This window comes from Mytilus trossulus, chromosome 5, assembly GCF_036588685.1.
Source record: "Mytilus trossulus isolate FHL-02 chromosome 5, PNRI_Mtr1.1.1.hap1, whole genome shotgun sequence".
Lineage (NCBI taxonomy): Eukaryota > Metazoa > Mollusca > Bivalvia > Mytilida > Mytilidae > Mytilus > Mytilus trossulus.
Window position 1 is genome coordinate 45,857,230 of NC_086377.1, and position 24,241 is coordinate 45,881,470.

General features: G+C 38.0%; 33 non-coding genes across 33 annotated transcripts; 16 read left to right on the forward strand and 17 right to left on the reverse strand.

Moving 5' to 3' along the window:
• Positions 1–116: 116 nt before the first annotated feature.
• Trnag-gcc (transfer RNA glycine (anticodon GCC)) lies at positions 117–187 on the reverse strand. Its single transcript has one exon. It is a non-coding gene; the product is annotated as a tRNA-Gly (tRNA).
• Positions 188–1,555: 1,368 nt separating this feature from the next.
• On the reverse strand, positions 1,556–1,626 carry Trnag-gcc (transfer RNA glycine (anticodon GCC)). Its single transcript has one exon. It is a non-coding gene; the product is annotated as a tRNA-Gly (tRNA).
• Positions 1,627–2,292: 666 nt separating this feature from the next.
• Positions 2,293–2,364, forward strand: Trnae-uuc (transfer RNA glutamic acid (anticodon UUC)). Its single transcript has one exon. It is a non-coding gene; the product is annotated as a tRNA-Glu (tRNA).
• A 631-nt stretch (positions 2,365–2,995) lies between these two features.
• Positions 2,996–3,066, reverse strand: Trnag-gcc (transfer RNA glycine (anticodon GCC)). The gene has a single exon. It is a non-coding gene; the product is annotated as a tRNA-Gly (tRNA).
• A 666-nt stretch (positions 3,067–3,732) lies between these two features.
• Positions 3,733–3,804, forward strand: Trnae-uuc (transfer RNA glutamic acid (anticodon UUC)). The gene has a single exon. It is a non-coding gene; the product is annotated as a tRNA-Glu (tRNA).
• A 631-nt stretch (positions 3,805–4,435) lies between these two features.
• Trnag-gcc (transfer RNA glycine (anticodon GCC)) lies at positions 4,436–4,506 on the reverse strand. Its single transcript has one exon. It is a non-coding gene; the product is annotated as a tRNA-Gly (tRNA).
• Positions 4,507–5,172: 666 nt separating this feature from the next.
• On the forward strand, positions 5,173–5,244 carry Trnae-uuc (transfer RNA glutamic acid (anticodon UUC)). The gene has a single exon. It is a non-coding gene; the product is annotated as a tRNA-Glu (tRNA).
• A 631-nt stretch (positions 5,245–5,875) lies between these two features.
• On the reverse strand, positions 5,876–5,946 carry Trnag-gcc (transfer RNA glycine (anticodon GCC)). The gene has a single exon. It is a non-coding gene; the product is annotated as a tRNA-Gly (tRNA).
• A 666-nt stretch (positions 5,947–6,612) lies between these two features.
• Positions 6,613–6,684, forward strand: Trnae-uuc (transfer RNA glutamic acid (anticodon UUC)). Its single transcript has one exon. It is a non-coding gene; the product is annotated as a tRNA-Glu (tRNA).
• Positions 6,685–7,315: 631 nt separating this feature from the next.
• Positions 7,316–7,386, reverse strand: Trnag-gcc (transfer RNA glycine (anticodon GCC)). The gene has a single exon. It is a non-coding gene; the product is annotated as a tRNA-Gly (tRNA).
• A 666-nt stretch (positions 7,387–8,052) lies between these two features.
• On the forward strand, positions 8,053–8,124 carry Trnae-uuc (transfer RNA glutamic acid (anticodon UUC)). Its single transcript has one exon. It is a non-coding gene; the product is annotated as a tRNA-Glu (tRNA).
• A 631-nt stretch (positions 8,125–8,755) lies between these two features.
• On the reverse strand, positions 8,756–8,826 carry Trnag-gcc (transfer RNA glycine (anticodon GCC)). Its single transcript has one exon. It is a non-coding gene; the product is annotated as a tRNA-Gly (tRNA).
• Positions 8,827–9,492: 666 nt separating this feature from the next.
• On the forward strand, positions 9,493–9,564 carry Trnae-uuc (transfer RNA glutamic acid (anticodon UUC)). Its single transcript has one exon. It is a non-coding gene; the product is annotated as a tRNA-Glu (tRNA).
• A 630-nt stretch (positions 9,565–10,194) lies between these two features.
• On the reverse strand, positions 10,195–10,265 carry Trnag-gcc (transfer RNA glycine (anticodon GCC)). The gene has a single exon. It is a non-coding gene; the product is annotated as a tRNA-Gly (tRNA).
• Positions 10,266–10,931: 666 nt separating this feature from the next.
• Trnae-uuc (transfer RNA glutamic acid (anticodon UUC)) lies at positions 10,932–11,003 on the forward strand. Its single transcript has one exon. It is a non-coding gene; the product is annotated as a tRNA-Glu (tRNA).
• Positions 11,004–11,634: 631 nt separating this feature from the next.
• Positions 11,635–11,705, reverse strand: Trnag-gcc (transfer RNA glycine (anticodon GCC)). The gene has a single exon. It is a non-coding gene; the product is annotated as a tRNA-Gly (tRNA).
• Positions 11,706–12,375: 670 nt separating this feature from the next.
• On the forward strand, positions 12,376–12,447 carry Trnae-uuc (transfer RNA glutamic acid (anticodon UUC)). The gene has a single exon. It is a non-coding gene; the product is annotated as a tRNA-Glu (tRNA).
• A 631-nt stretch (positions 12,448–13,078) lies between these two features.
• Trnag-gcc (transfer RNA glycine (anticodon GCC)) lies at positions 13,079–13,149 on the reverse strand. Its single transcript has one exon. It is a non-coding gene; the product is annotated as a tRNA-Gly (tRNA).
• A 670-nt stretch (positions 13,150–13,819) lies between these two features.
• Trnae-uuc (transfer RNA glutamic acid (anticodon UUC)) lies at positions 13,820–13,891 on the forward strand. The gene has a single exon. It is a non-coding gene; the product is annotated as a tRNA-Glu (tRNA).
• A 631-nt stretch (positions 13,892–14,522) lies between these two features.
• Trnag-gcc (transfer RNA glycine (anticodon GCC)) lies at positions 14,523–14,593 on the reverse strand. Its single transcript has one exon. It is a non-coding gene; the product is annotated as a tRNA-Gly (tRNA).
• A 666-nt stretch (positions 14,594–15,259) lies between these two features.
• Trnae-uuc (transfer RNA glutamic acid (anticodon UUC)) lies at positions 15,260–15,331 on the forward strand. The gene has a single exon. It is a non-coding gene; the product is annotated as a tRNA-Glu (tRNA).
• Positions 15,332–15,962: 631 nt separating this feature from the next.
• Trnag-gcc (transfer RNA glycine (anticodon GCC)) lies at positions 15,963–16,033 on the reverse strand. The gene has a single exon. It is a non-coding gene; the product is annotated as a tRNA-Gly (tRNA).
• Positions 16,034–16,699: 666 nt separating this feature from the next.
• On the forward strand, positions 16,700–16,771 carry Trnae-uuc (transfer RNA glutamic acid (anticodon UUC)). Its single transcript has one exon. It is a non-coding gene; the product is annotated as a tRNA-Glu (tRNA).
• A 631-nt stretch (positions 16,772–17,402) lies between these two features.
• Trnag-gcc (transfer RNA glycine (anticodon GCC)) lies at positions 17,403–17,473 on the reverse strand. The gene has a single exon. It is a non-coding gene; the product is annotated as a tRNA-Gly (tRNA).
• A 666-nt stretch (positions 17,474–18,139) lies between these two features.
• Positions 18,140–18,211, forward strand: Trnae-uuc (transfer RNA glutamic acid (anticodon UUC)). Its single transcript has one exon. It is a non-coding gene; the product is annotated as a tRNA-Glu (tRNA).
• A 631-nt stretch (positions 18,212–18,842) lies between these two features.
• Trnag-gcc (transfer RNA glycine (anticodon GCC)) lies at positions 18,843–18,913 on the reverse strand. Its single transcript has one exon. It is a non-coding gene; the product is annotated as a tRNA-Gly (tRNA).
• A 666-nt stretch (positions 18,914–19,579) lies between these two features.
• Positions 19,580–19,651, forward strand: Trnae-uuc (transfer RNA glutamic acid (anticodon UUC)). Its single transcript has one exon. It is a non-coding gene; the product is annotated as a tRNA-Glu (tRNA).
• Positions 19,652–20,282: 631 nt separating this feature from the next.
• Positions 20,283–20,353, reverse strand: Trnag-gcc (transfer RNA glycine (anticodon GCC)). Its single transcript has one exon. It is a non-coding gene; the product is annotated as a tRNA-Gly (tRNA).
• A 666-nt stretch (positions 20,354–21,019) lies between these two features.
• Positions 21,020–21,091, forward strand: Trnae-uuc (transfer RNA glutamic acid (anticodon UUC)). The gene has a single exon. It is a non-coding gene; the product is annotated as a tRNA-Glu (tRNA).
• Positions 21,092–21,722: 631 nt separating this feature from the next.
• On the reverse strand, positions 21,723–21,793 carry Trnag-gcc (transfer RNA glycine (anticodon GCC)). Its single transcript has one exon. It is a non-coding gene; the product is annotated as a tRNA-Gly (tRNA).
• A 666-nt stretch (positions 21,794–22,459) lies between these two features.
• Positions 22,460–22,531, forward strand: Trnae-uuc (transfer RNA glutamic acid (anticodon UUC)). The gene has a single exon. It is a non-coding gene; the product is annotated as a tRNA-Glu (tRNA).
• A 631-nt stretch (positions 22,532–23,162) lies between these two features.
• Trnag-gcc (transfer RNA glycine (anticodon GCC)) lies at positions 23,163–23,233 on the reverse strand. The gene has a single exon. It is a non-coding gene; the product is annotated as a tRNA-Gly (tRNA).
• A 666-nt stretch (positions 23,234–23,899) lies between these two features.
• Trnae-uuc (transfer RNA glutamic acid (anticodon UUC)) lies at positions 23,900–23,971 on the forward strand. The gene has a single exon. It is a non-coding gene; the product is annotated as a tRNA-Glu (tRNA).
• Positions 23,972–24,241: the final 270 nt, after the last annotated feature.

The window sequence follows — 24,241 nt, forward strand, 5'->3', positions numbered from 1 at the left end:
TTTTTACGTGAATTACCAGCAATGCCCATTATATATCCGTGGATGATACGATTATGTGTCGCGAATTCCACCGTCCTCTTAATCAATTGAAAACCTTGAAAGAGTCAAAAAAGAAATGCATCGGCCGGGAATCGAACCCGGGCCGCCCGCGTGGCAGGCGAGCATTCTACCACTGAACCACCGATGCTTATGACTACCTCATGTTAAACTTGATCATATAAGGACACATGTTACCTGATATGTATGGTATAAATGCATGTTAATATGATACTGAAATTGTCGGTAGAAACACGTACGGCACAAATACATTTGAAAAGAGGAAATCGGCGATAATTTAGATCTCATTTGTTCAGCTGCAGCATATCATTGAATATCAACTGGAGGTTGAAATATAATGACCAGAAAAAACGCTACTGTCGGCTTCGTGTATAATTTGAAACTTAAATATAAGCTTATACCCGCGTAGTTAAAAAAAAAATCGTGATCTTAAAGGGATAACTAACCTCAAGTCTTTCAAAGAAGACCTAATCGCAAAACGAAAAGTTCTGTAATTTGACATGATTTCTGTTGCGGTTTCCATGACAGACAACTAGAACTCGGTAAAGTCGACATATGGTACATGCTAATTTTCATACTCCATGTAATTATAAGCTAAATGCATAACTTCGCCCTTTACCAATTGTACGTTTCTGCATCTAATATTTACCGACTGGTCTAGTTTTGTGAGCTTTGAATACTATCCTGTCATTCTGTCAGCTAAATCACAGTTATCATATGTTGACACAATCATAAATGTATTAGGCTGGGTAAGGACTCTTTTATATATAGCTTAAATTAAGCAAGTTATACTAAGTCCGATGTGGTCTAGTGGTTAGGATTTCTGGTTTTCACCCAGACGGCCCGGGTTCGATTCCCGCATCGGAGCTTTAATTTTTTGTGATTGGAGGAAACAAATGTCAAAAGTCACGAAAACGATATGCAGGATTCACATACTCATCAGAGCGAACAAATTGCAATTGTTCCTCGCAACGTATGTTATCTAGCAGTTTGCATCTGCCGCTGTTTTGTGCCTTAACATGATTAGGTCTTTAAATGACACTGACTGAAATGAGATGGGTAACCATCACACCTGCAAAAGAATGTACTTTAACAAATAATGACTTTATGTTTAAGAGTCATGTTTATGTTTTATGCATTTCTTGTCATTTAGTCAGTTGTTATGACATTATCCCCTCTTAGATACGATCACGTAATTCCTGTGTTTGCCACTCTCTCTACGATTCCCCTCAATTGCTAAAAATGGTAGCACCGGAGCCATTCACTCCTGGCACACTTATAAAAGGCGTTCTCGACAATTTATTTGTATCTTATTCAAGATTGACCTCTACGTAAAAAGAGGAGAGGCGTTGTATTTGAAAGGATGTCATCAAATGAATTTGTTTTTACGTGAATTACCAGCAATGCCCATTATATATCCGTGGATGATACGATTATGTGTCGCGAATTCCACCGTCCTCTTAATCAATTGAAAACCTTGAAAGAGTCAAAAAAGAAATGCATCGGCCGGGAATCGAACCCGGGCCGCCCGCGTGGCAGGCGAGCATTCTACCACTGAACCACCGATGCTTATGACTACCTCATGTTAAACTTGATCATATAAGGACACATGTTACCTGATATGTATGGTATAAATGCATGTTAATATGATACTGAAATTGTCGGTAGAAACACGTACGGCACAAATACATTTGAAAAGAGGAAATCGGCGATAATTTAGATCTCATTTGTTCAGCTGCAGCATATCATTGAATATCAACTGGAGGTTGAAATATAATGACCAGAAAAAACGCTACTGTCGGCTTCGTGTATAATTTGAAACTTAAATATAAGCTTATACCCGCGTAGTTAAAAAAAAAATCGTGATCTTAAAGGGATAACTAACCTCAAGTCTTTCAAAGAAGACCTAATCGCAAAACGAAAAGTTCTGTAATTTGACATGATTTCTGTTGCGGTTTCCATGACAGACAACTAGAACTCGGTAAAGTCGACATATGGTACATGCTAATTTTCATACTCCATGTAATTATAAGCTAAATGCATAACTTCGCCCTTTACCAATTGTACGTTTCTGCATCTAATATTTACCGACTGGTCTAGTTTTGTGAGCTTTGAATACTATCCTGTCATTCTGTCAGCTAAATCACAGTTATCATATGTTGACACAATCATAAATGTATTAGGCTGGGTAAGGACTCTTTTATATATAGCTTAAATTAAGCAAGTTATACTAAGTCCGATGTGGTCTAGTGGTTAGGATTTCTGGTTTTCACCCAGACGGCCCGGGTTCGATTCCCGGCATCGGAGCTTTAATTTTTTGTGATTGGAGGAAACAAATGTCAAAAGTCACGAAAACGATATGCAGGATTCACATACTCATCAGAGCGAACAAATTGCAATTGTTCCTCGCAACGTATGTTATCTAGCAGTTTGCATCTGCCGCTGTTTTGTGCCTTAACATGATTAGGTCTTTAAATGACACTGACTGAAATGAGATGGGTAACCATCACACCTGCAAAAGAATGTACTTTAACAAATAATGACTTTATGTTTAAGAGTCATGTTTATGTTTTATGCATTTCTTGTCATTTAGTCAGTTGTTATGACATTATCCCCTCTTAGATACGATCACGTAATTCCTGTGTTTGCCACTCTCTCTACGATTCCCCTCAATTGCTAAAAATGGTAGCACCGGAGCCATTCACTCCTGGCACACTTATAAAAGGCGTTCTCGACAATTTATTTGTATCTTATTCAAGATTGACCTCTACGTAAAAAGAGGAGAGGCGTTGTATTTGAAAGGATGTCATCAAATGAATTTGTTTTTACGTGAATTACCAGCAATGCCCATTATATATCCGTGGATGATACGATTATGTGTCGCGAATTCCACCGTCCTCTTAATCAATTGAAAACCTTGAAAGAGTCAAAAAAGAAATGCATCGGCCGGGAATCGAACCCGGGCCGCCCGCGTGGCAGGCGAGCATTCTACCACTGAACCACCGATGCTTATGACTACCTCATGTTAAACTTGATCATATAAGGACACATGTTACCTGATATGTATGGTATAAATGCATGTTAATATGATACTGAAATTGTCGGTAGAAACACGTACGGCACAAATACATTTGAAAAGAGGAAATCGGCGATAATTTAGATCTCATTTGTTCAGCTGCAGCATATCATTGAATATCAACTGGAGGTTGAAATATAATGACCAGAAAAAACGCTACTGTCGGCTTCGTGTATAATTTGAAACTTAAATATAAGCTTATACCCGCGTAGTTAAAAAAAAAATCGTGATCTTAAAGGGATAACTAACCTCAAGTCTTTCAAAGAAGACCTAATCGCAAAACGAAAAGTTCTGTAATTTGACATGATTTCTGTTGCGGTTTCCATGACAGACAACTAGAACTCGGTAAAGTCGACATATGGTACATGCTAATTTTCATACTCCATGTAATTATAAGCTAAATGCATAACTTCGCCCTTTACCAATTGTACGTTTCTGCATCTAATATTTACCGACTGGTCTAGTTTTGTGAGCTTTGAATACTATCCTGTCATTCTGTCAGCTAAATCACAGTTATCATATGTTGACACAATCATAAATGTATTAGGCTGGGTAAGGACTCTTTTATATATAGCTTAAATTAAGCAAGTTATACTAAGTCCGATGTGGTCTAGTGGTTAGGATTTCTGGTTTTCACCCAGACGGCCCGGGTTCGATTCCCGGCATCGGAGCTTTAATTTTTTGTGATTGGAGGAAACAAATGTCAAAAGTCACGAAAACGATATGCAGGATTCACATACTCATCAGAGCGAACAAATTGCAATTGTTCCTCGCAACGTATGTTATCTAGCAGTTTGCATCTGCCGCTGTTTTGTGCCTTAACATGATTAGGTCTTTAAATGACACTGACTGAAATGAGATGGGTAACCATCACACCTGCAAAAGAATGTACTTTAACAAATAATGACTTTATGTTTAAGAGTCATGTTTATGTTTTATGCATTTCTTGTCATTTAGTCAGTTGTTATGACATTATCCCCTCTTAGATACGATCACGTAATTCCTGTGTTTGCCACTCTCTCTACGATTCCCCTCAATTGCTAAAAATGGTAGCACCGGAGCCATTCACTCCTGGCACACTTATAAAAGGCGTTCTCGACAATTTATTTGTATCTTATTCAAGATTGACCTCTACGTAAAAAGAGGAGAGGCGTTGTATTTGAAAGGATGTCATCAAATGAATTTGTTTTTACGTGAATTACCAGCAATGCCCATTATATATCCGTGGATGATACGATTATGTGTCGCGAATTCCACCGTCCTCTTAATCAATTGAAAACCTTGAAAGAGTCAAAAAAGAAATGCATCGGCCGGGAATCGAACCCGGGCCGCCCGCGTGGCAGGCGAGCATTCTACCACTGAACCACCGATGCTTATGACTACCTCATGTTAAACTTGATCATATAAGGACACATGTTACCTGATATGTATGGTATAAATGCATGTTAATATGATACTGAAATTGTCGGTAGAAACACGTACGGCACAAATACATTTGAAAAGAGGAAATCGGCGATAATTTAGATCTCATTTGTTCAGCTGCAGCATATCATTGAATATCAACTGGAGGTTGAAATATAATGACCAGAAAAAACGCTACTGTCGGCTTCGTGTATAATTTGAAACTTAAATATAAGCTTATACCCGCGTAGTTAAAAAAAAAATCGTGATCTTAAAGGGATAACTAACCTCAAGTCTTTCAAAGAAGACCTAATCGCAAAACGAAAAGTTCTGTAATTTGACATGATTTCTGTTGCGGTTTCCATGACAGACAACTAGAACTCGGTAAAGTCGACATATGGTACATGCTAATTTTCATACTCCATGTAATTATAAGCTAAATGCATAACTTCGCCCTTTACCAATTGTACGTTTCTGCATCTAATATTTACCGACTGGTCTAGTTTTGTGAGCTTTGAATACTATCCTGTCATTCTGTCAGCTAAATCACAGTTATCATATGTTGACACAATCATAAATGTATTAGGCTGGGTAAGGACTCTTTTATATATAGCTTAAATTAAGCAAGTTATACTAAGTCCGATGTGGTCTAGTGGTTAGGATTTCTGGTTTTCACCCAGACGGCCCGGGTTCGATTCCCGGCATCGGAGCTTTAATTTTTTGTGATTGGAGGAAACAAATGTCAAAAGTCACGAAAACGATATGCAGGATTCACATACTCATCAGAGCGAACAAATTGCAATTGTTCCTCGCAACGTATGTTATCTAGCAGTTTGCATCTGCCGCTGTTTTGTGCCTTAACATGATTAGGTCTTTAAATGACACTGACTGAAATGAGATGGGTAACCATCACACCTGCAAAAGAATGTACTTTAACAAATAATGACTTTATGTTTAAGAGTCATGTTTATGTTTTATGCATTTCTTGTCATTTAGTCAGTTGTTATGACATTATCCCCTCTTAGATACGATCACGTAATTCCTGTGTTTGCCACTCTCTCTACGATTCCCCTCAATTGCTAAAAATGGTAGCACCGGAGCCATTCACTCCTGGCACACTTATAAAAGGCGTTCTCGACAATTTATTTGTATCTTATTCAAGATTGACCTCTACGTAAAAAGAGGAGAGGCGTTGTATTTGAAAGGATGTCATCAAATGAATTTGTTTTTACGTGAATTACCAGCAATGCCCATTATATATCCGTGGATGATACGATTATGTGTCGCGAATTCCACCGTCCTCTTAATCAATTGAAAACCTTGAAAGAGTCAAAAAAGAAATGCATCGGCCGGGAATCGAACCCGGGCCGCCCGCGTGGCAGGCGAGCATTCTACCACTGAACCACCGATGCTTATGACTACCTCATGTTAAACTTGATCATATAAGGACACATGTTACCTGATATGTATGGTATAAATGCATGTTAATATGATACTGAAATTGTCGGTAGAAACACGTACGGCACAAATACATTTGAAAAGAGGAAATCGGCGATAATTTAGATCTCATTTGTTCAGCTGCAGCATATCATTGAATATCAACTGGAGGTTGAAATATAATGACCAGAAAAAACGCTACTGTCGGCTTCGTGTATAATTTGAAACTTAAATATAAGCTTATACCCGCGTAGTTAAAAAAAAAATCGTGATCTTAAAGGGATAACTAACCTCAAGTCTTTCAAAGAAGACCTAATCGCAAAACGAAAAGTTCTGTAATTTGACATGATTTCTGTTGCGGTTTCCATGACAGACAACTAGAACTCGGTAAAGTCGACATATGGTACATGCTAATTTTCATACTCCATGTAATTATAAGCTAAATGCATAACTTCGCCCTTTACCAATTGTACGTTTCTGCATCTAATATTTACCGACTGGTCTAGTTTTGTGAGCTTTGAATACTATCCTGTCATTCTGTCAGCTAAATCACAGTTATCATATGTTGACACAATCATAAATGTATTAGGCTGGGTAAGGACTCTTTTATATATAGCTTAAATTAAGCAAGTTATACTAAGTCCGATGTGGTCTAGTGGTTAGGATTTCTGGTTTTCACCCAGACGGCCCGGGTTCGATTCCCGGCATCGGAGCTTTAATTTTTTGTGATTGGAGGAAACAAATGTCAAAAGTCACGAAAACGATATGCAGGATTCACATACTCATCAGAGCGAACAAATTGCAATTGTTCCTCGCAACGTATGTTATCTAGCAGTTTGCATCTGCCGCTGTTTTGTGCCTTAACATGATTAGGTCTTTAAATGACACTGACTGAAATGAGATGGGTAACCATCACACCTGCAAAAGAATGTACTTTAACAAATAATGACTTTATGTTTAAGAGTCATGTTTATGTTTTATGCATTTCTTGTCATTTAGTCAGTTGTTATGACATTATCCCCTCTTAGATACGATCACGTAATTCCTGTGTTTGCCACTCTCTCTACGATTCCCCTCAATTGCTAAAAATGGTAGCACCGGAGCCATTCACTCCTGGCACACTTATAAAAGGCGTTCTCGACAATTTATTTGTATCTTATTCAAGATTGACCTCTACGTAAAAAGAGGAGAGGCGTTGTATTTGAAAGGATGTCATCAAATGAATTTGTTTTTACGTGAATTACCAGCAATGCCCATTATATATCCGTGGATGATACGATTATGTGTCGCGAATTCCACCGTCCTCTTAATCAATTGAAAACCTTGAAAGAGTCAAAAAAGAAATGCATCGGCCGGGAATCGAACCCGGGCCGCCCGCGTGGCAGGCGAGCATTCTACCACTGAACCACCGATGCTTATGACTACCTCATGTTAAACTTGATCATATAAGGACACATGTTACCTGATATGTATGGTATAAATGCATGTTAATATGATACTGAAATTGTCGGTAGAAACACGTACGGCACAAATACATTTGAAAAGAGGAAATCGGCGATAATTTAGATCTCATTTGTTCAGCTGCAGCATATCATTGAATATCAACTGGAGGTTGAAATATAATGACCAGAAAAAACGCTACTGTCGGCTTCGTGTATAATTTGAAACTTAAATATAAGCTTATACCCGCGTAGTTAAAAAAAAAATCGTGATCTTAAAGGGATAACTAACCTCAAGTCTTTCAAAGAAGACCTAATCGCAAAACGAAAAGTTCTGTAATTTGACATGATTTCTGTTGCGGTTTCCATGACAGACAACTAGAACTCGGTAAAGTCGACATATGGTACATGCTAATTTTCATACTCCATGTAATTATAAGCTAAATGCATAACTTCGCCCTTTACCAATTGTACGTTTCTGCATCTAATATTTACCGACTGGTCTAGTTTTGTGAGCTTTGAATACTATCCTGTCATTCTGTCAGCTAAATCACAGTTATCATATGTTGACACAATCATAAATGTATTAGGCTGGGTAAGGACTCTTTTATATATAGCTTAAATTAAGCAAGTTATACTAAGTCCGATGTGGTCTAGTGGTTAGGATTTCTGGTTTTCACCCAGACGGCCCGGGTTCGATTCCCGGCATCGGAGCTTTAATTTTTTGTGATTGGAGGAAACAAATGTCAAAAGTCACGAAAACGATATGCAGGATTCACATACTCATCAGAGCGAACAAATTGCAATTGTTCCTCGCAACGTATGTTATCTAGCAGTTTGCATCTGCCGCTGTTTTGTGCCTTAACATGATTAGGTCTTTAAATGACACTGACTGAAATGAGATGGGTAACCATCACACCTGCAAAAGAATGTACTTTAACAAATAATGACTTTATGTTTAAGAGTCATGTTTATGTTTTATGCATTTCTTGTCATTTAGTCAGTTGTTATGACATTATCCCCTCTTAGATACGATCACGTAATTCCTGTGTTTGCCACTCTCTCTACGATTCCCCTCAATTGCTAAAAATGGTAGCACCGGAGCCATTCACTCCTGGCACACTTATAAAAGGCGTTCTCGACAATTTATTTGTATCTTATTCAAGATTGACCTCTACGTAAAAAGAGGAGAGGCGTTGTATTTGAAAGGATGTCATCAAATGAATTTGTTTTTACGTGAATTACCAGCAATGCCCATTATATATCCGTGGATGATACGATTATGTGTCGCGAATTCCACCGTCCTCTTAATCAATTGAAAACCTTGAAAGAGTCAAAAAAGAAATGCATCGGCCGGGAATCGAACCCGGGCCGCCCGCGTGGCAGGCGAGCATTCTACCACTGAACCACCGATGCTTATGACTACCTCATGTTAAACTTGATCATATAAGGACACATGTTACCTGATATGTATGGTATAAATGCATGTTAATATGATACTGAAATTGTCGGTAGAAACACGTACGGCACAAATACATTTGAAAAGAGGAAATCGGCGATAATTTAGATCTCATTTGTTCAGCTGCAGCATATCATTGAATATCAACTGGAGGTTGAAATATAATGACCAGAAAAAACGCTACTGTCGGCTTCGTGTATAATTTGAAACTTAAATATAAGCTTATACCCGCGTAGTTAAAAAAAAAATCGTGATCTTAAAGGGATAACTAACCTCAAGTCTTTCAAAGAAGACCTAATCGCAAAACGAAAAGTTCTGTAATTTGACATGATTTCTGTTGCGGTTTCCATGACAGACAACTAGAACTCGGTAAAGTCGACATATGGTACATGCTAATTTTCATACTCCATGTAATTATAAGCTAAATGCATAACTTCGCCCTTTACCAATTGTACGTTTCTGCATCTAATATTTACCGACTGGTCTAGTTTTGTGAGCTTTGAATACTATCCTGTCATTCTGTCAGCTAAATCACAGTTATCATATGTTGACACAATCATAAATGTATTAGGCTGGGTAAGGACTCTTTTATATATAGCTTAAATTAAGCAAGTTATACTAAGTCCGATGTGGTCTAGTGGTTAGGATTTCTGGTTTTCACCCAGACGGCCCGGGTTCGATTCCCGGCATCGGAGCTTTAATTTTTTGTGATTGGAGGAAACAAATGTCAAAAGTCACGAAAACGATATGCAGGATTCACATACTCATCAGAGCGAACAAATTGCAATTGTTCCTCGCAACGTATGTTATCTAGCAGTTTGCATCTGCCGCTGTTTTGTGCCTTAACATGATTAGGTCTTTAAATGACACTGACTGAAATGAGATGGGTAACCATCACACCTGCAAAAGAATGTACTTTAACAAATAATGACTTTATGTTTAAGAGTCATGTTTATGTTTTATGCATTTCTTGTCATTTAGTCAGTTGTTATGACATTATCCCCTCTTAGATACGATCACGTAATTCCTGTGTTTGCCACTCTCTCTACGATTCCCCTCAATTGCTAAAAATGGTAGCACCGGAGCCATTCACTCCTGGCACATTATAAAAGGCGTTCTCGACAATTTATTTGTATCTTATTCAAGATTGACCTCTACGTAAAAAGAGGAGAGGCGTTGTATTTGAAAGGATGTCATCAAATGAATTTGTTTTTACGTGAATTACCAGCAATGCCCATTATATATCCGTGGATGATACGATTATGTGTCGCGAATTCCACCGTCCTCTTAATCAATTGAAAACCTTGAAAGAGTCAAAAAAGAAATGCATCGGCCGGGAATCGAACCCGGGCCGCCCGCGTGGCAGGCGAGCATTCTACCACTGAACCACCGATGCTTATGACTACCTCATGTTAAACTTGATCATATAAGGACACATGTTACCTGATATGTATGGTATAAATGCATGTTAATATGATACTGAAATTGTCGGTAGAAACACGTACGGCACAAATACATTTGAAAAGAGGAAATCGGCGATAATTTAGATCTCATTTGTTCAGCTGCAGCATATCATTGAATATCAACTGGAGGTTGAAATATAATGACCAGAAAAAACGCTACTGTCGGCTTCGTGTATAATTTGAAACTTAAATATAAGCTTATACCCGCGTAGTTAAAAAAAAAATCGTGATCTTAAAGGGATAACTAACCTCAAGTCTTTCAAAGAAGACCTAATCGCAAAACGAAAAGTTCTGTAATTTGACATGATTTCTGTTGCGGTTTCCATGACAGACAACTAGAACTCGGTAAAGTCGACATATGGTACATGCTAATTTTCATACTCCATGTAATTATAAGCTAAATGCATAACTTCGCCCTTTACCAATTGTACGTTTCTGCATCTAATATTTACCGACTGGTCTAGTTTTGTGAGCTTTGAATACTATCCTGTCATTCTGTCAGCTAAATCACAGTTATCATATGTTGACACAATCATAAATGTATTAGGCTGGGTAAGGACTCTTTTATATATAGCTTAAATTAAGCAAGTTATACTAAGTCCGATGTGGTCTAGTGGTTAGGATTTCTGGTTTTCACCCAGACGGCCCGGGTTCGATTCCCGGCATCGGAGCTTTAATTTTTTGTGATTGGAGGAAACAAATGTCAAAAGTCACGAAAACGATATGCAGGATTCACATACTCATCAGAGCGAACAAATTGCAATTGTTCCTCGCAACGTATGTTATCTAGCAGTTTGCATCTGCCGCTGTTTTGTGCCTTAACATGATTAGGTCTTTAAATGACACTGACTGAAATGAGATGGGTAACCATCACACCTGCAAAAGAATGTACTTTAACAAATAATGACTTTATGTTTAAGAGTCATGTTTATGTTTTATGCATTTCTTGTCATTTAGTCAGTTGTTATGACATTATCCCCTCTTAGATACGATCACGTAATTCCTGTGTTTGCCACTCTCTCTACGATTCCCCTCAATTGCTAAAAATGGTAGCACCGGAGCCATTCACTCCTGGCACACTTATAAAAGGCGTTCTCGACAATTTATTTGTATCTTATTCAAGATTGACCTCTACGTAAAAAGAGGAGAGGCGTTGTATTTGAAAGGATGTCATCAAATGAATTTGTTTTTACGTGAATTACCAGCAATGCCCATTATATATCCGTGGATGATACGATTATGTGTCGCGAATTCCACCGTCCTCTTAATCAATTGAAAACCTTGAAAGAGTCAAAAAAGAAATGCATCGGCCGGGAATCGAACCCGGGCCGCCCGCGTGGCAGGCGAGCATTCTACCACTGAACCACCGATGCTTATGACTACCTCATGTTAAACTTGATCATATAAGGACACATGTTACCTGATATGTATGGTATAAATGCATGTTAATATGATACTGAAATTGTCGGTAGAAACACGTACGGCACAAATACATTTGAAAAGAGGAAATCGGCGATAATTTAGATCTCATTTGTTCAGCTGCAGCATATCATTGAATATCAACTGGAGGTTGAAATATAATGACCAGAAAAAACGCTACTGTCGGCTTCGTGTATAATTTGAAACTTAAATATAAGCTTATACCCGCGTAGTTAAAAAAAAAATCGTGATCTTAAAGGGATAACTAACCTCAAGTCTTTCAAAGAAGACCTAATCGCAAAACGAAAAGTTCTGTAATTTGACATGATTTCTGTTGCGGTTTCCATGACAGACAACTAGAACTCGGTAAAGTCGACATATGGTACATGCTAATTTTCATACTCCATGTAATTATAAGCTAAATGCATAACTTCGCCCTTTACCAATTGTACGTTTCTGCATCTAATATTTACCGACTGGTCTAGTTTTGTGAGCTTTGAATACTATCCTGTCATTCTGTCAGCTAAATCACAGTTATCATATGTTGACACATGCAATCATAAATGTATTAGGCTGGGTAAGGACTCTTTTATATATAGCTTAAATTAAGCAAGTTATACTAAGTCCGATGTGGTCTAGTGGTTAGGATTTCTGGTTTTCACCCAGACGGCCCGGGTTCGATTCCCGGCATCGGAGCTTTAATTTTTTGTGATTGGAGGAAACAAATGTCAAAAGTCACGAAAACGATATGCAGGATTCACATACTCATCAGAGCGAACAAATTGCAATTGTTCCTCGCAACGTATGTTATCTAGCAGTTTGCATCTGCCGCTGTTTTGTGCCTTAACATGATTAGGTCTTTAAATGACACTGACTGAAATGAGATGGGTAACCATCACACCTGCAAAAGAATGTACTTTAACAAATAATGACTTTATGTTTAAGAGTCATGTTTATGTTTTATGCATTTCTTGTCATTTAGTCAGTTGTTATGACATTATCCCCTCTTAGATACGATCACGTAATTCCTGTGTTTGCCACTCTCTCTACGATTCCCCTCAATTGCTAAAAATGGTAGCACCGGAGCCATTCACTCCTGGCACACTTATAAAAGGCGTTCTCGACAATTTATTTGTATCTTATTCAAGATTGACCTCTACGTAAAAAGAGGAGAGGCGTTGTATTTGAAAGGATGTCATCAAATGAATTTGTTTTTACGTGAATTACCAGCAATGCCCATTATATATCCGTGGATGATACGATTATGTGTCGCGAATTCCACCGTCCTCTTAATCAATTGAAAACCTTGAAAGAGTCAAAAAAGAAATGCATCGGCCGGGAATCGAACCCGGGCCGCCCGCGTGGCAGGCGAGCATTCTACCACTGAACCACCGATGCTTATGACTACCTCATGTTAAACTTGATCATATAAGGACACATGTTACCTGATATGTATGGTATAAATGCATGTTAATATGATACTGAAATTGTCGGTAGAAACACGTACGGCACAAATACATTTGAAAAGAGGAAATCGGCGATAATTTAGATCTCATTTGTTCAGCTGCAGCATATCATTGAATATCAACTGGAGGTTGAAATATAATGACCAGAAAAAACGCTACTGTCGGCTTCGTGTATAATTTGAAACTTAAATATAAGCTTATACCCGCGTAGTTAAAAAAAAAATCGTGATCTTAAAGGGATAACTAACCTCAAGTCTTTCAAAGAAGACCTAATCGCAAAACGAAAAGTTCTGTAATTTGACATGATTTCTGTTGCGGTTTCCATGACAGACAACTAGAACTCGGTAAAGTCGACATATGGTACATGCTAATTTTCATACTCCATGTAATTATAAGCTAAATGCATAACTTCGCCCTTTACCAATTGTACGTTTCTGCATCTAATATTTACCGACTGGTCTAGTTTTGTGAGCTTTGAATACTATCCTGTCATTCTGTCAGCTAAATCACAGTTATCATATGTTGACACATGCAATCATAAATGTATTAGGCTGGGTAAGGACTCTTTTATATATAGCTTAAATTAAGCAAGTTATACTAAGTCCGATGTGGTCTAGTGGTTAGGATTTCTGGTTTTCACCCAGACGGCCCGGGTTCGATTCCCGGCATCGGAGCTTTAATTTTTTGTGATTGGAGGAAACAAATGTCAAAAGTCACGAAAACGATATGCAGGATTCACATACTCATCAGAGCGAACAAATTGCAATTGTTCCTCGCAACGTATGTTATCTAGCAGTTTGCATCTGCCGCTGTTTTGTGCCTTAACATGATTAGGTCTTTAAATGACACTGACTGAAATGAGATGGGTAACCATCACACCTGCAAAAGAATGTACTTTAACAAATAATGACTTTATGTTTAAGAGTCATGTTTATGTTTTATGCATTTCTTGTCATTTAGTCAGTTGTTATGACATTATCCCCTCTTAGATACGATCACGTAATTCCTGTGTTTGCCACTCTCTCTACGATTCCCCTCAATTGCTAAAAATGGTAGCACCGGAGCCATTCACTCCTGGCACACTTATAAAAGGCGTTCTCGACAATTTATTTGTATCTTATTCAAGATTGACCTCTACGTAAAAAGAGGAGAGGCGTTGTATTTGAAAGGATGTCATCAAATGAATTTGTTTTTACGTGAATTACCAGCAATGCCCATTATATATCCGTGGATGATACGATTATGTGTCGCGAATTCCACCGTCCTCTTAATCAATTGAAAACCTTGAAAGAGTCAAAAAAGAAATGCATCGGCCGGGAATCGAACCCGGGCCGCCCGCGTGGCAGGCGAGCATTCTACCACTGAACCACCGATGCTTATGACTACCTCATGTTAAACTTGATCATATAAGGACACATGTTACCTGATATGTATGGTATAAATGCATGTTAATATGATACTGAAATTGTCGGTAGAAACACGTACGGCACAAATACATTTGAAAAGAGGAAATCGGCGATAATTTAGATCTCATTTGTTCAGCTGCAGCATATCATTGAATATCAACTGGAGGTTGAAATATAATGACCAGAAAAAACGCTACTGTCGGCTTCGTGTATAATTTGAAACTTAAATATAAGCTTATACCCGCGTAGTTAAAAAAAAAATCGTGATCTTAAAGGGATAACTAACCTCAAGTCTTTCAAAGAAGACCTAATCGCAAAACGAAAAGTTCTGTAATTTGACATGATTTCTGTTGCGGTTTCCATGACAGACAACTAGAACTCGGTAAAGTCGACATATGGTACATGCTAATTTTCATACTCCATGTAATTATAAGCTAAATGCATAACTTCGCCCTTTACCAATTGTACGTTTCTGCATCTAATATTTACCGACTGGTCTAGTTTTGTGAGCTTTGAATACTATCCTGTCATTCTGTCAGCTAAATCACAGTTATCATATGTTGACACAATCATAAATGTATTAGGCTGGGTAAGGACTCTTTTATATATAGCTTAAATTAAGCAAGTTATACTAAGTCCGATGTGGTCTAGTGGTTAGGATTTCTGGTTTTCACCCAGACGGCCCGGGTTCGATTCCCGGCATCGGAGCTTTAATTTTTTGTGATTGGAGGAAACAAATGTCAAAAGTCACGAAAACGATATGCAGGATTCACATACTCATCAGAGCGAACAAATTGCAATTGTTCCTCGCAACGTATGTTATCTAGCAGTTTGCATCTGCCGCTGTTTTGTGCCTTAACATGATTAGGTCTTTAAATGACACTGACTGAAATGAGATGGGTAACCATCACACCTGCAAAAGAATGTACTTTAACAAATAATGACTTTATGTTTAAGAGTCATGTTTATGTTTTATGCATTTCTTGTCATTTAGTCAGTTGTTATGACATTATCCCCTCTTAGATACGATCACGTAATTCCTGTGTTTGCCACTCTCTCTACGATTCCCCTCAATTGCTAAAAATGGTAGCACCGGAGCCATTCACTCCTGGCACACTTATAAAAGGCGTTCTCGACAATTTATTTGTATCTTATTCAAGATTGACCTCTACGTAAAAAGAGGAGAGGCGTTGTATTTGAAAGGATGTCATCAAATGAATTTGTTTTTACGTGAATTACCAGCAATGCCCATTATATATCCGTGGATGATACGATTATGTGTCGCGAATTCCACCGTCCTCTTAATCAATTGAAAACCTTGAAAGAGTCAAAAAAGAAATGCATCGGCCGGGAATCGAACCCGGGCCGCCCGCGTGGCAGGCGAGCATTCTACCACTGAACCACCGATGCTTATGACTACCTCATGTTAAACTTGATCATATAAGGACACATGTTACCTGATATGTATGGTATAAATGCATGTTAATATGATACTGAAATTGTCGGTAGAAACACGTACGGCACAAATACATTTGAAAAGAGGAAATCGGCGATAATTTAGATCTCATTTGTTCAGCTGCAGCATATCATTGAATATCAACTGGAGGTTGAAATATAATGACCAGAAAAAACGCTACTGTCGGCTTCGTGTATAATTTGAAACTTAAATATAAGCTTATACCCGCGTAGTTAAAAAAAAAATCGTGATCTTAAAGGGATAACTAACCTCAAGTCTTTCAAAGAAGACCTAATCGCAAAACGAAAAGTTCTGTAATTTGACATGATTTCTGTTGCGGTTTCCATGACAGACAACTAGAACTCGGTAAAGTCGACATATGGTACATGCTAATTTTCATACTCCATGTAATTATAAGCTAAATGCATAACTTCGCCCTTTACCAATTGTACGTTTCTGCATCTAATATTTACCGACTGGTCTAGTTTTGTGAGCTTTGAATACTATCCTGTCATTCTGTCAGCTAAATCACAGTTATCATATGTTGACACAATCATAAATGTATTAGGCTGGGTAAGGACTCTTTTATATATAGCTTAAATTAAGCAAGTTATACTAAGTCCGATGTGGTCTAGTGGTTAGGATTTCTGGTTTTCACCCAGACGGCCCGGGTTCGATTCCCGGCATCGGAGCTTTAATTTTTTGTGATTGGAGGAAACAAATGTCAAAAGTCACGAAAACGATATGCAGGATTCACATACTCATCAGAGCGAACAAATTGCAATTGTTCCTCGCAACGTATGTTATCTAGCAGTTTGCATCTGCCGCTGTTTTGTGCCTTAACATGATTAGGTCTTTAAATGACACTGACTGAAATGAGATGGGTAACCATCACACCTGCAAAAGAATGTACTTTAACAAATAATGACTTTATGTTTAAGAGTCATGTTTATGTTTTATGCATTTCTTGTCATTTAGTCAGTTGTTATGACATTATCCCCTCTTAGATACGATCACGTAATTCCTGTGTTTGCCACTCTCTCTACGATTCCCCTCAATTGCTAAAAATGGTAGCACCGGAGCCATTCACTCCTGGCACACTTATAAAAGGCGTTCTCGACAATTTATTTGTATCTTATTCAAGATTGACCTCTACGTAAAAAGAGGAGAGGCGTTGTATTTGAAAGGATGTCATCAAATGAATTTGTTTTTACGTGAATTACCAGCAATGCCCATTATATATCCGTGGATGATACGATTATGTGTCGCGAATTCCACCGTCCTCTTAATCAATTGAAAACCTTGAAAGAGTCAAAAAAGAAATGCATCGGCCGGGAATCGAACCCGGGCCGCCCGCGTGGCAGGCGAGCATTCTACCACTGAACCACCGATGCTTATGACTACCTCATGTTAAACTTGATCATATAAGGACACATGTTACCTGATATGTATGGTATAAATGCATGTTAATATGATACTGAAATTGTCGGTAGAAACACGTACGGCACAAATACATTTGAAAAGAGGAAATCGGCGATAATTTAGATCTCATTTGTTCAGCTGCAGCATATCATTGAATATCAACTGGAGGTTGAAATATAATGACCAGAAAAAACGCTACTGTCGGCTTCGTGTATAATTTGAAACTTAAATATAAGCTTATACCCGCGTAGTTAAAAAAAAAATCGTGATCTTAAAGGGATAACTAACCTCAAGTCTTTCAAAGAAGACCTAATCGCAAAACGAAAAGTTCTGTAATTTGACATGATTTCTGTTGCGGTTTCCATGACAGACAACTAGAACTCGGTAAAGTCGACATATGGTACATGCTAATTTTCATACTCCATGTAATTATAAGCTAAATGCATAACTTCGCCCTTTACCAATTGTACGTTTCTGCATCTAATATTTACCGACTGGTCTAGTTTTGTGAGCTTTGAATACTATCCTGTCATTCTGTCAGCTAAATCACAGTTATCATATGTTGACACAATCATAAATGTATTAGGCTGGGTAAGGACTCTTTTATATATAGCTTAAATTAAGCAAGTTATACTAAGTCCGATGTGGTCTAGTGGTTAGGATTTCTGGTTTTCACCCAGACGGCCCGGGTTCGATTCCCGGCATCGGAGCTTTAATTTTTTGTGATTGGAGGAAACAAATGTCAAAAGTCACGAAAACGATATGCAGGATTCACATACTCATCAGAGCGAACAAATTGCAATTGTTCCTCGCAACGTATGTTATCTAGCAGTTTGCATCTGCCGCTGTTTTGTGCCTTAACATGATTAGGTCTTTAAATGACACTGACTGAAATGAGATGGGTAACCATCACACCTGCAAAAGAATGTACTTTAACAAATAATGACTTTATGTTTAAGAGTCATGTTTATGTTTTATGCATTTCTTGTCATTTAGTCAGTTGTTATGACATTATCCCCTCTTAGATACGATCACGTAATTCCTGTGTTTGCCACTCTCTCTACGATTCCCCTCAATTGCTAAAAATGGTAGCACCGGAGCCATTCACTCCTGGCACACTTATAAAAGGCGTTCTCGACAATTTATTTGTATCTTATTCAAGATTGACCTCTACGTAAAAAGAGGAGAGGCGTTGTATTTGAAAGGATGTCATCAAATGAATTTGTTTTTACGTGAATTACCAGCAATGCCCATTATATATCCGTGGATGATACGATTATGTGTCGCGAATTCCACCGTCCTCTTAATCAATTGAAAACCTTGAAAGAGTCAAAAAAGAAATGCATCGGCCGGGAATCGAACCCGGGCCGCCCGCGTGGCAGGCGAGCATTCTACCACTGAACCACCGATGCTTATGACTACCTCATGTTAAACTTGATCATATAAGGACACATGTTACCTGATATGTATGGTATAAATGCATGTTAATATGATACTGAAATTGTCGGTAGAAACACGTACGGCACAAATACATTTGAAAAGAGGAAATCGGCGATAATTTAGATCTCATTTGTTCAGCTGCAGCATATCATTGAATATCAACTGGAGGTTGAAATATAATGACCAGAAAAAACGCTACTGTCGGCTTCGTGTATAATTTGAAACTTAAATATAAGCTTATACCCGCGTAGTTAAAAAAAAAATCGTGATCTTAAAGGGATAACTAACCTCAAGTCTTTCAAAGAAGACCTAATCGCAAAACGAAAAGTTCTGTAATTTGACATGATTTCTGTTGCGGTTTCCATGACAGACAACTAGAACTCGGTAAAGTCGACATATGGTACATGCTAATTTTCATACTCCATGTAATTATAAGCTAAATGCATAACTTCGCCCTTTACCAATTGTACGTTTCTGCATCTAATATTTACCGACTGGTCTAGTTTTGTGAGCTTTGAATACTATCCTGTCATTCTGTCAGCTAAATCACAGTTATCATATGTTGACACAATCATAAATGTATTAGGCTGGGTAAGGACTCTTTTATATATAGCTTAAATTAAGCAAGTTATACTAAGTCCGATGTGGTCTAGTGGTTAGGATTTCTGGTTTTCACCCAGACGGCCCGGGTTCGATTCCCGGCATCGGAGCTTTAATTTTTTGTGATTGGAGGAAACAAATGTCAAAAGTCACGAAAACGATATGCAGGATTCACATACTCATCAGAGCGAACAAATTGCAATTGTTCCTCGCAACGTATGTTATCTAGCAGTTTGCATCTGCCGCTGTTTTGTGCCTTAACATGATTAGGTCTTTAAATGACACTGACTGAAATGAGATGGGTAACCATCACACCTGCAAAAGAATGTACTTTAACAAATAATGACTTTATGTTTAAGAGTCATGTTTATGTTTTATGCATTTCTTGTCATTTAGTCAGTTGTTATGACATTATCCCCTCTTAGATACGATCACGTAATTCCTGTGTTTGCCACTCTCTCTACGATTCCCCTCAATTGCTAAAAATGGTAGCACCGGAGCCATTCACTCCTGGCACACTTATAAAAGGCGTTCTCGACAATTTATTTGTATCTTATTCAAGATTGACCTCTACGTAAAAAGAGGAGAGGCGTTGTATTTGAAAGGATGTCATCAAATGAATTTGTTTTTACGTGAATTACCAGCAATGCCCATTATATATCCGTGGATGATACGATTATGTGTCGCGAATTCCACCGTCCTCTTAATCAATTGAAAACCTTGAAAGAGTCAAAAAAGAAATGCATCGGCCGGGAATCGAACCCGGGCCGCCCGCGTGGCAGGCGAGCATTCTACCACTGAACCACCGATGCTTATGACTACCTCATGTTAAACTTGATCATATAAGGACACATGTTACCTGATATGTATGGTATAAATGCATGTTAATATGATACTGAAATTGTCGGTAGAAACACGTACGGCACAAATACATTTGAAAAGAGGAAATCGGCGATAATTTAGATCTCATTTGTTCAGCTGCAGCATATCATTGAATATCAACTGGAGGTTGAAATATAATGACCAGAAAAAACGCTACTGTCGGCTTCGTGTATAATTTGAAACTTAAATATAAGCTTATACCCGCGTAGTTAAAAAAAAAATCGTGATCTTAAAGGGATAACTAACCTCAAGTCTTTCAAAGAAGACCTAATCGCAAAACGAAAAGTTCTGTAATTTGACATGATTTCTGTTGCGGTTTCCATGACAGACAACTAGAACTCGGTAAAGTCGACATATGGTACATGCTAATTTTCATACTCCATGTAATTATAAGCTAAATGCATAACTTCGCCCTTTACCAATTGTACGTTTCTGCATCTAATATTTACCGACTGGTCTAGTTTTGTGAGCTTTGAATACTATCCTGTCATTCTGTCAGCTAAATCACAGTTATCATATGTTGACACAATCATAAATGTATTAGGCTGGGTAAGGACTCTTTTATATATAGCTTAAATTAAGCAAGTTATACTAAGTCCGATGTGGTCTAGTGGTTAGGATTTCTGGTTTTCACCCAGACGGCCCGGGTTCGATTCCCGGCATCGGAGCTTTAATTTTTTGTGATTGGAGGAAACAAATGTCAAAAGTCACGAAAACGATATGCAGGATTCACATACTCATCAGAGCGAACAAATTGCAATTGTTCCTCGCAACGTATGTTATCTAGCAGTTTGCATCTGCCGCTGTTTTGTGCCTTAACATGATTAGGTCTTTAAATGACACTGACTGAAATGAGATGGGTAACCATCACACCTGCAAAAGAATGTACTTTAACAAATAATGACTTTATGTTTAAGAGTCATGTTTATGTTTTATGCATTTCTTGTCATTTAGTCAGTTGTTATGACATTATCCCCTCTTAGATACGATCACGTAATTCCTGTGTTTGCCACTCTCTCTACGATTCCCCTCAATTGCTAAAAATGGTAGCACCGGAGCCATTCACTCCTGGCACACTTATAAAAGGCGTTCTCGACAATTTATTTGTATCTTATTCAAGATTGACCTCTACGTAAAAAGAGGAGAGGCGTTGTATTTGAAAGGATGTCATCAAATGAATTTGTTTTTACGTGAATTACCAGCAATGCCCATTATATATCCGTGGATGATACGATTATGTGTCGCGAATTCCACCGTCCTCTTAATCAATTGAAAACCTTGAAAGAGTCAAAAAAGAAATGCATCGGCCGGGAATCGAACCCGGGCCGCCCGCGTGGCAGGCGAGCATTCTACCACTGAACCACCGATGCTTATGACTACCTCATGTTAAACTTGATCATATAAGGACACATGTTACCTGATATGTATGGTATAAATGCATGTTAATATGATACTGAAATTGTCGGTAGAAACACGTACGGCACAAATACATTTGAAAAGAGGAAATCGGCGATAATTTAGATCTCATTTGTTCAGCTGCAGCATATCATTGAATATCAACTGGAGGTTGAAATATAATGACCAGAAAAAACGCTACTGTCGGCTTCGTGTATAATTTGAAACTTAAATATAAGCTTATACCCGCGTAGTTAAAAAAAAAATCGTGATCTTAAAGGGATAACTAACCTCAAGTCTTTCAAAGAAGACCTAATCGCAAAACGAAAAGTTCTGTAATTTGACATGATTTCTGTTGCGGTTTCCATGACAGACAACTAGAACTCGGTAAAGTCGACATATGGTACATGCTAATTTTCATACTCCATGTAATTATAAGCTAAATGCATAACTTCGCCCTTTACCAATTGTACGTTTCTGCATCTAATATTTACCGACTGGTCTAGTTTTGTGAGCTTTGAATACTATCCTGTCATTCTGTCAGCTAAATCACAGTTATCATATGTTGACACAATCATAAATGTATTAGGCTGGGTAAGGACTCTTTTATATATAGCTTAAATTAAGCAAGTTATACTAAGTCCGATGTGGTCTAGTGGTTAGGATTTCTGGTTTTCACCCAGACGGCCCGGGTTCGATTCCCGGCATCGGAGCTTTAATTTTTTGTGATTGGAGGAAACAAATGTCAAAAGTCACGAAAACGATATGCAGGATTCACATACTCATCAGAGCGAACAAATTGCAATTGTTCCTCGCAACGTATGTTATCTAGCAGTTTGCATCTGCCGCTGTTTTGTGCCTTAACATGATTAGGTCTTTAAATGACACTGACTGAAATGAGATGGGTAACCATCACACCTGCAAAAGAATGTACTTTAACAAATAATGACTTTATGTTTAAGAGTCATGTTTATGTTTTATGCATTTCTTGTCATTTAGTCAGTTGTTATGACATTATCCCCTCTTAGATACGATCACGTAATTCCTGTGTTTGCCACTCTCTCTACGATTCCCCTCAATTGCTAAAAATGGTAGCACCGGAGCCATTCACTCCTGGCACACTTATAAAAGGCGTTCTCGACAATTTATTTGTATCTTATTCAAGATTGACCTCTACGTAAAAAGAGGAGAGGCGTTGTATTTGAAAGGATGTCATCAAATGAATTTGTTTTTACGTGAATTACCAGCAATGCCCATTATATATCCGTGGATGATACGATTATGTGTCGCGAATTCCACCGTCCTCTTAATCAATTGAAAACCTTGAAAGAGTCAAAAAAGAAATGCATCGGCCGGGAATCGAACCCGGGCCGCCCGCGTGGCAGGCGAGCATTCTACCACTGAACCACCGATGCTTATGACTACCTCATGTTAAACTTGATCATATAAGGACACATGTTACCTGATATGTATGGTATAAATGCATGTTAATATGATACTGAAATTGTCGGTAGAAACACGTACGGCACAAATACATTTGAAAAGAGGAAATCGGCGATAATTTAGATCTCATTTGTTCAGCTGCAGCATATCATTGAATATCAACTGGAGGTTGAAATATAATGACCAGAAAAAACGCTACTGTCGGCTTCGTGTATAATTTGAAACTTAAATATAAGCTTATACCCGCGTAGTTAAAAAAAAAATCGTGATCTTAAAGGGATAACTAACCTCAAGTCTTTCAAAGAAGACCTAATCGCAAAACGAAAAGTTCTGTAATTTGACATGATTTCTGTTGCGGTTTCCATGACAGACAACTAGAACTCGGTAAAGTCGACATATGGTACATGCTAATTTTCATACTCCATGTAATTATAAGCTAAATGCATAACTTCGCCCTTTACCAATTGTACGTTTCTGCATCTAATATTTACCGACTGGTCTAGTTTTGTGAGCTTTGAATACTATCCTGTCATTCTGTCAGCTAAATCACAGTTATCATATGTTGACACAATCATAAATGTATTAGGCTGGGTAAGGACTCTTTTATATATAGCTTAAATTAAGCAAGTTATACTAAGTCCGATGTGGTCTAGTGGTTAGGATTTCTGGTTTTCACCCAGACGGCCCGGGTTCGATTCCCGGCATCGGAGCTTTAATTTTTTGTGATTGGAGGAAACAAATGTCAAAAGTCACGAAAACGATATGCAGGATTCACATACTCATCAGAGCGAACAAATTGCAATTGTTCCTCGCAACGTATGTTATCTAGCAGTTTGCATCTGCCGCTGTTTTGTGCCTTAACATGATTAGGTCTTTAAATGACACTGACTGAAATGAGATGGGTAACCATCACACCTGCAAAAGAATGTACTTTAACAAATAATGACTTTATGTTTAAGAGTCATGTTTATGTTTTATGC